This window comes from Parasteatoda tepidariorum, chromosome 10, assembly GCF_982258835.1.
Source record: "Parasteatoda tepidariorum strain Cologne lab strain chromosome 10, Ptep-v5.0, whole genome shotgun sequence".
NCBI lineage: Eukaryota > Metazoa > Arthropoda > Arachnida > Araneae > Theridiidae > Parasteatoda > Parasteatoda tepidariorum.
The window spans coordinates 9,994,597-10,003,660 of record NC_141764.1 but is presented as its reverse complement, the minus strand read 5'-3'; the positions used below and the strand labels follow the sequence as shown (position 1 = coordinate 10,003,660).

Sequence of the window (9,064 nt, the reverse complement as noted above, 5' to 3'; positions counted from 1 at the left end):
TAAAGCACTGAAGAGGGAAACGGAACGTTTAACGAAAATGGATCCTTCCAGCTGAAATTAAATATAAAATTTTTAATATATTATATGAAAATAACTTGATCCACTAGAAATGTTAACAACTTGACACCCTTTTTTACCCTTATTGTTATAATCAAGTTTTCAAATGCATGATATTACCTCTTTTTTTTTCTTTTCTCCAAATGAAATCGTGATTTAAAAGGTGCTTTTTATTTGAATGTGTATTTTTTTATGTAATAAATATTTTATGAATTTTTTCAAACTATTATTTTTAACACGGTCATCACCAACAAACTAAAAATGATACCTAAATCGTGAGACCATGCCTTTATGCATGCCAATTAATGTATGTAAAATCTTCACCTACGCAGACGAGAAAAACAAAAAATAAGCACGAAATTTGAGAAATAACATGTAATCATGATATAATAATTAAAATTAACCAGAGATAAATAAATGTACATGTTGATCCCATATTATGTTAATCGATAAAACTTTTACATTGGTGGATGTAGTTAGATTAAATCTTTTTGATTTGATGGAAGACCTAACGTAGAATGTATTCTACAATATCTTTCTTACTCTCATTTCGGATTAAATGGAAATCCTACAATTTATGGTTCATTGATCAGCCTATATGATGCACAAAAAAATCAATGTATATTGTTAGTTTTACAGTTTTAAAATATAACATAATTAATGTCTCATTTAGTTAAATTACTATAGTACGATCCTCTAATTCCTAACGATTGGATATGAAGTTCCTGGTTAGAGGAAGCAAAAAAGTGTAAAGTTTTAAAATAAATAATCACTTATTTTAAATAATCTTGTATGTCTTACGAATCAGTGATCTTAATTTATAATATTTATTCATGTTTATCTTTTAATAATAAATTATTGTTATAATAATAAATTATTGTTATAATAATTTTACATTTCCAGAGCATAAAACAGCAATTTTTATGAATTCATGAAAATTATAAAAAGCATTAAAATCGAGTTTTTTTATGTACAAGCTATTCAAATAATATTATACTAGTAAAAATAAAATACTATTATATCTCTGTAATGAAAATAACATTACATAACAATATAATTCCATTTTTCTTTAAGTCATCAGGTAAAATAGTAATAATTTTTTAAAAAAAAGCTTGACAGTTTTATTTAACTTTTTTAAAAATATTATATGAAAGTTATTCTACAATGTAGCATTTTATTCCAGGTTTAATTAGAATAATAATAAGAAAAATAAGAAGAAAAATCAAAAATAGAGAAAAAATTGATTAACAATATAGATTCAAAAGTACTCTCCACATTGCTTTCAGTTATTTGAGTTTTTGTTTTACAAGTGGATTAAACGATACTAAGTTTCAACTTTTCACTCCTTTTCCGTGGGAGCAAGTTCTACACAAGGATTGCTACCCCTACACTAGCTACCCCTACATTTATTTACATTGTTGCACGCGTGTGTTTACATACGCCGAATTCAATGGTAAGTTCTTTTATTCCTTACTTTAATTATTACTATTTTAGAATGTTAATTCATTATAATGCTTCACTGTCAAAAAAAGTAAATAATTATTGTAGTTAATTCTGCTTGAAATAAACACAAATATTCTAAGCCTATCATTTGCGAAGTTTAACAAACTATGACAAAACGTAACGATTTTGGAAAAAAGCAAGAGAATTTGTTGAATCTCATTTACTGTGCTTAATGTAAAGAGACGAAATACAGACCCGTTATATACGATTGTTATGCAGTTAAGATATTTTTAATAAAATCATGAATTTTTGGAAAGTTTTCTGATGGTACCTAAGCTTAATCAAGGAATATTAATCTGAAATACTGAGTTAAACTAGTTGCGATCTTATGTAAAAAAAAATTCTATTTTAAAGCTTTAATTATCAAAATTATTAAATTAATGCTGCATTATTTTATTCACCTGACAAATTTTGTTGCTATAATAAATAACAATTAACAAAAAGTAACAATTATAAGCATTATTCTGAAGATAATACTTAAATGTCATTAATCATGGTTGACTTTACACACCAAATTATGAGTAGAGGGGATATTTTCCTTCTGTGATTTGCTGCGCCAACTATTGTGGATTTCAAACTTGCATACATTTATAAAAGAAAACTTGTAGAGGTTTGCCAGGGGGTAGTGGCTACAAGATATACCCTGTTGAGTTTCTTCCCATGTTTTGTTTTCAGTGTGATGATAGCCACTGGAAGTTACCAAGACCTGTTGATTATTCTGCCACAGGTGATGATAAACTAATTTTCCGGAGTGGAAAAGAATTTTAGCTAGATTTATAATGTAAATTTTTCTGTTTCACTAATTTTAGGGGATATTTCCATATATTAACCTGTCACACTAACTACAATAGCCAAGCTACCAAATAGATATAAACTTGAAATTTTTTTTGAAAAAAACATGAATGTTTGCCAAATGGTTACGAGTTATATCTTTCGAGTTGGTCCCTTTCTGTGATTTTTTAACTTTCTTTCAGTTTCTCCGATACCAGAAGTTGCCAAGACGTGCTGATTATTCTGCCATTGTTCCTTTTATAGAGATCTCCCCTGATTTTATGAATCAAATAAAAGGGGATGTTTCCCTATTTGAACTAGATTGTGCCAACTAAAAATGTTGAAACAAAAAAAAATATATATATATTTTGTACTTTGCAAAAATTTTTAAAAGAAGTATGTAGAAGTTTTCCTGAGGGTTGCTTCAACTTATATTCTCTGAGTTAGTCCCATTCTGAGATATTTTCTTAATTTTTCGTGGACCGCTGGAAGTTTATAAATATTTATCCATAGGTAACAACATAGAAATACTCATTAAACTTTTAATTCCCTATTAGGGTAACTTCTGTATTGTGAGCAGTTATGCCAACTGCTATCGTCCAGGCACCAAATAGATTTCTAACTGCTAACTTTTTAAAAGAATATGTAAAGGTGTGCGAAAGGTAGCTACGAGTTATACTCTTCAAGTTGATCTCCGTTCGTTAATTTTTTTTAGTTCCTCCTGGTTGCTGCGTGGAAGTTGCTTAGAAGATATAGTGATTATTCACCGGCAGATCATGATACGGGCATTTTTCTTACTGTTTTGCCTACTCAGTACGAGATGGCATTTTTATTAGCAAATGAGACGAGACAAGTGTTATGTGTGAAATAGTCCTATCATATTGTTATTAATTTGAGCTGTCTTATCTACTTACCTACTATTGTCTTATAAAGTATAAAAACTATTAGTTGTTGCATTTTTAAAAAAGTTGAGTAGTGGCATTTTCTTTTAACTTTACCTTTTTAAAGAACCAAGGGTTAAACACGCTTGATTGGTGTAAATTTTACAAGAGTCTATAGCAGATGGTTCTTCAACCAAAATGTCGTGGAAGTATCATTTTAACAAGCTATTGCAAGAGAAAATCTCACATGGACAAAATAGTTGTTTGACTATTTATTTTGCAACATGATATCTTTAAAAATAAAAAAAAAAAAAACACCCAGTTGAACATTTACTGGAAATTTTTCTTCTTATTTTTGAAACAGTTTTTGAAATTTATCAGCTAAAACGATATGGAAAATAATTGCAGTAATTTTCAATATTAAATTATCTTTAGAATTATTCTTATTCAAGCTTTTATTTAAATTTACATTGCTGTTTAAAACTTTTTTAATTCTTTTATAGTCACTGTATTCTAAAAATATGCCTAGGCAGAGGTCTGTCAAGGCCAAATTTACTACCGTTTAGCAGTACCTTCACAAATTCAACTTTAGAAAAAACATTAGTTTCACAAAATACTTTTTCTTATAATTTTATTTTTGTATTCCTTAAGAAACGATAAATCCATATTTTTGTGTTGATTTTTTAATGTAGTTTTTAATTTTTCACAAATTATGTCTAAATTTTCATAAAATAGGTACCTATCAGAAAAACTTAGACAGACCCTTGCTAGGTGAAAAAGTTCAATTGAAATTTTTATTGCTAAATTTTTCTTTTAAACAATTTTTGTCTTGGTTTTTACCTAGCTTTTTACATTTCTAAAAAACTTTGTTTTTATTAACTGTATGACACAGTAATTAAGAATGTTTCTATTGTCTTTATTCTTATCTGGAAAATATGATAATTGGAAAGACTGAGATGTAAAGCTTTAAAATTTCATTTTGAGAATTAAAATAGATTTTTCTGTTTTACATTTGTATATAATCTTTTGTTTTTTTTTAGCATTTTTAAGATAACAGCATTTTAATAACATATTTCTAATAGATTATATTTTAGTTAATGTTGCTTTATGGATACTGCTTTACAAAAAAATATTATTCTTAGCATGGAAGTTTTGTTGTAACAATTATGATAATTTTTTTTTCTCTTTCTATTTTACTTCATAACTTTATTAAGTATTTCTGGTTTAGTTTTTTGTTTTTCCTTTAGCCCATTCCACTAATATAGATAAGCATGGAGTAATTTCCAATAATAAATAAACTTATTTATTCGTAAAAAATATATCTATTAATGAATTTTTTTTTTTTAAATATTGCTATAAAAATATATTCTGCATTTCACCATTTTTTTTAGCTAACATTCTGCCAAACCATTACTCCTTACTTCTCTAGTTCTGAATAATAAATGTGCTCGTATAAACAAAACAAAATATGTTTGAATTATTTCTATGTTTTTGAACATATTAACTGAATGAATTTTCTTTTTCATAATCTATTGATGTACTTCTGAGGAAGATCTTTGAAAAGGATCTAGCTTTGAGAATGAACCTCCATCAAGTCTCATTGGAAGGTACCTGAATTAAGTATGTCTAAAGAAATAACTGTATTTGAATTGTTTCCTTTTTTCTTGTGCTTAAAAATGGGTAAAAAAATTCGTGAAATTATAAACATGATCAAATCAATTGTTAAAAATTATTTCAGATTACTTTTGCTGATATTAAAAAAAGTAATTAAACATTGTTTACATAGGCTGCCCATGCTTCAATAACAACAAATAAAAGTACTCAAAAATTTGTCTCTTAAAATGAATTATCATATATTGTAAATATATTTTCCATGTACTGTAGAATCCTAATTATTTCATGCACAATCATCAGCCTTTGCACTATTCAACTAATTTATAATAGAAGTTTCTGGTGTAAGTTTCATCGTTAGTATCAAGTAGAATGGTAAACTGTTACTGTTTTTACCACCACTATTTTTGCTGTTCCAATGTTTTATTTCACTGACACTTAAAAAAAAAATGTGTTTTATCTGCATTAAATTAGTCTTTTTATTCATAGTCCTCCATAAGTTCAAACAAATTCTGAAACTTCTATTTTGCTTTTGAGAATTCTTCAGCGATTATGCAGATTGATGAATCCCTCAAAGGCTAAGGCTACTCAAACCAAACATTTGGCAAACATTAAAATGAATTATAAAATGAATAAACAACATCAATTAGAAATTCTCGGGGAATTAAGATTTATGCATATTGCTCAGTATTTCAAATCTCCGTGGCAGAATCGCAGCGAAACGGCGACATTGTTGCAAAATTTTACAGATCTCTTGCAGAAAGATTTTTCTCTTGAAAAGAAGAAAATATTACTTTTCTTTTTTACAGAAATATTTGAACATGCAATATTTGAATCATGCATTTAGATAATCAGTTTTTGACACTCTCAATTTTCACCGATAGTATCATAAATCGACGTAATGTTTTGATAGTATTTTCGGCAGTTATTGATATTGATTTTCATTTGGTTCTTAACCATCTTGATATATTTAAACAATATGGAAAACTCGAATCGAGCATTTGAGTATCTATTTTTTAAGGCTATCTATTTTTTTTTTTTTTTTAAATTCTATTGAATTTTTAGAAGTTATAGATGTTGATTTCTCCTTAAATTTTAAATCAGATATTTTTTATACAATATTATTTATTACAACCTAATTTCAAAGTGTAACACGCTTTTGAGGAGTCCAATTTACGTAATTACATCATATATTTTTTGGGGGGGGGGGCAATTGCTACTACGGATTTCATGATATTTAATATTTTTTTATTGTGATGATTATTTACAAAATGCGAAGAAGCTAATAAAGTGTGTGTCTTCCTACCAACAAAATGTGAGAATATCACCCATAATATTAAAAAAAATTTATTTCGTGTTAAATTAAGAAAATCATTATTATTATTTTTTGTTAACACAGCATATTTGCCATTTTAAATTAGCAACATATATGTTTGTTTGTATTAAAAGTATTTTGCAATTAGATCTTAGTGCTGGAGAGTTTAGTCGCAGATAGCTCAAAAACATTCTGCTACAAGATTTCAAATTATCCTTGTTTTAATTGAAATAAGCCAATTGTATATATGTTTATATATATATATATATATATATATATATTTTTTTTTTGTGTACATCTGCAGTTTTCTACAATTCCGCATATTAGAAATTGAACTTTCAATATTGTTAACTTTAATCAATGATTTTATATCTATGACTATACATATGATATTTTCTATTTATATGATATATCTGTCTATGATATTGTCACTTTATTTTTATAAAGTTTTTTTTTTTTCAATAACTTCTGCACTATATTATTATGCTTACATTAAATGAAAAAATTTTTGATTTCATACTGTTTGAAAACATCTTTTATTTAAATATCTTATTTTTCCAAGTGAATGTTTTTGTGTTTATTATTTGGTGTTGAAGTATTAATGATTAAAATGCTTTGAAACACGATTCATTGTGTATATCAAGGTTGCAAAAAATGCTTACTTTTCTCTAAAAGAGTTAGACTGACTAGTTTTCATTAATTTATTATATTTTCTTGCATTTTACTGTATACATTTAGCATACTTATGTTCCAACTTTTTATTTTAACAAAAACTATTAAGTAAAATTTACGTTAAATGTCTAATATTGCAGAAAACTTGTAAGTTAAGTAGTTCATGCAATTAAAATTATCACTACTACAAACTATATGAATTACAGTTTGACAAAAAAATATATATTTGTTTTCACATCTTTAAATAAGTTAAAAAAAATTTTGATATATCTGCTCTATACTTGTTCAAAAAAATTTTTTTTTTATTTTTTTGCAAGGGTGTGGAAAGTTGGTAATTTTGTTTTGCTCATATATATATATATATATATATATATGCAGCATTAAAAAAGATAATTTCTAATTAGTTCCAAGCATAAAATTATTATTTTTTGAAACAATTTTAAGTTTAAGGCTGTTCCTCCGAATTGTTTTTATAGTCCAAAATTGCTATACTGCATTACTCCAAACATTCTGTCATGTTGCTACAATTAACTAACACCATTGTGTTCCTTTCATTTAATCACATTTTTCGAAGAAATATTTATTAAAATATTTCTCCAAAAACTGTGTTTTGTGTGTGAAGTTTTTTTTTTGAAATTTTTTTATCCAGTCCTTTTTAAGTGGTTTAAACAAATAAAGTTTTTACTGCCCCCAAGCAACCTGATTGTAACACACTAGGGTCAAGGAACACAGAACCTATTTTTCCCACCCTTCCTAATTTTCCCACCATTACTAAGAATTCCGTTGTGGAAATGAATTTCTATATCACCAAACAGCTTTCTAATGTATTTTGGAGTAAAGTGTTACGTTTTAGCAGCGATTTTACAGAAATTAAAGAATTTTCAAAATAACCATTTTTTGTTTAAAAAAGCTTTAACAGAGGCAATTGTAAAATGTAATTCTTCACTTGAACTAAATAATATATAGTTTAACAAATTACTGAATTTGTTAAAATTACTCCTTTTGTATATTAAAGATACTGTTTGTGTTAAAAGGCATAGTATTTTTACTGTTTTAATAAATGAGAAATTAAAAATTACGTAACTGAAACTAATCGAATTGTGTTTCTGAACTACAAAGTTCTTGCAAAATATTCTGAAGAGGAATGAAAATTGCAGCCAAGGAGCAATAAAAAAATGAAAAGAATGAGAGAGGAAAATAAAATTCTGATGATAAGTAAATAAACAGAAAGTATAGGGCAGCTTTTAGGAGTACTTTACCTGACAATGGGCACATGTCGTGGCAAGTACTGCGGTTATGAGAAAAAGTAATTTCAAATAGGAGTGTTTTGTGAATAGTTTTGTCTTGATTTTAGGTCAGCGTGGGTAAACCAATTGACACCTTTATTCCTTCATTGTTCCCCTATTAGAAATGTGCTCTTACTTGTTACCAAAGCAGCCAACAGCACCAAACTAAAACTCTGGAGGAGTTCTCCTCAAAGCCACACGAAAAATAATTTTATGTTTTGTTTATAACTTACTGCTGGCTTCAATGTAAGATTTAGTTAGGATAAAAAAAAATTATGAAATATTCTAATTCAGATTTGTGCTGTATATGTATGTAATTTTGTTGTGTAATATGTGACTAAAATTTGTAAAATAGATTTTCTTATATCTAAGTATTTGGATGTACTCAATCGATATATACTTAGTAGAAATTCCATGAAAATAATAAACAGTTTTAATATTTTTTTAAAATTTTTTATTTAACTGTATTTTATCTAGTCAGTATTGCTTCGTTTTAGAAATCTACTGTTGGTTGTAACAATTTAATATTATTGTCCGGTATATTTTTTTTTCATATGCTAAAATATTTATTTGTTTTCCAGGAACATTGCAGTGAAGAGGTGATAGTAACAGCGGGATGGAAGAAGTTATGAATGTTTCAGATCTGTGGCGATGTGTTATAATTGTAAATCTATATATTGTAAATATATTGTATGATAGTTGTAAAATAAATAAAACTTAATAAATCTTATTTGATTTAATTTTTTTTTCTGTATTTAAAATTATTTAGTTAACTGCTCTTCTGGATTAAAAATTTTAGTTTTACGAGCATAAGACTTAGAAAAATTGTAATTTTAGTAAGTAAACAAATCAAATGGTAAATTTGGTTAATATTTTTTTTTTTTTACTTCGTGTGTGTGTTAAAGTAAATTTTAGTCAAATTTTTCAAGCTAAAAATTAAAATATATGCATTTAAAAAAAAATAATGA

At 26.5% G+C, this 9,064-nt stretch overlaps 1 long non-coding RNA gene across 1 annotated transcript; it reads left to right on the top strand.

Annotated features, from left to right (window-relative positions):
- Positions 1–316: 316 nt before the first annotated feature.
- LOC147802140 (uncharacterized) lies at positions 317–8,826 on the top strand. The gene is made up of 2 exons (XR_015429741.1): positions 317–4,832; positions 8,678–8,826. It is a non-coding gene; the product is annotated as an uncharacterized LOC147802140 (long non-coding RNA).
- Positions 8,827–9,064: the final 238 nt, after the last annotated feature.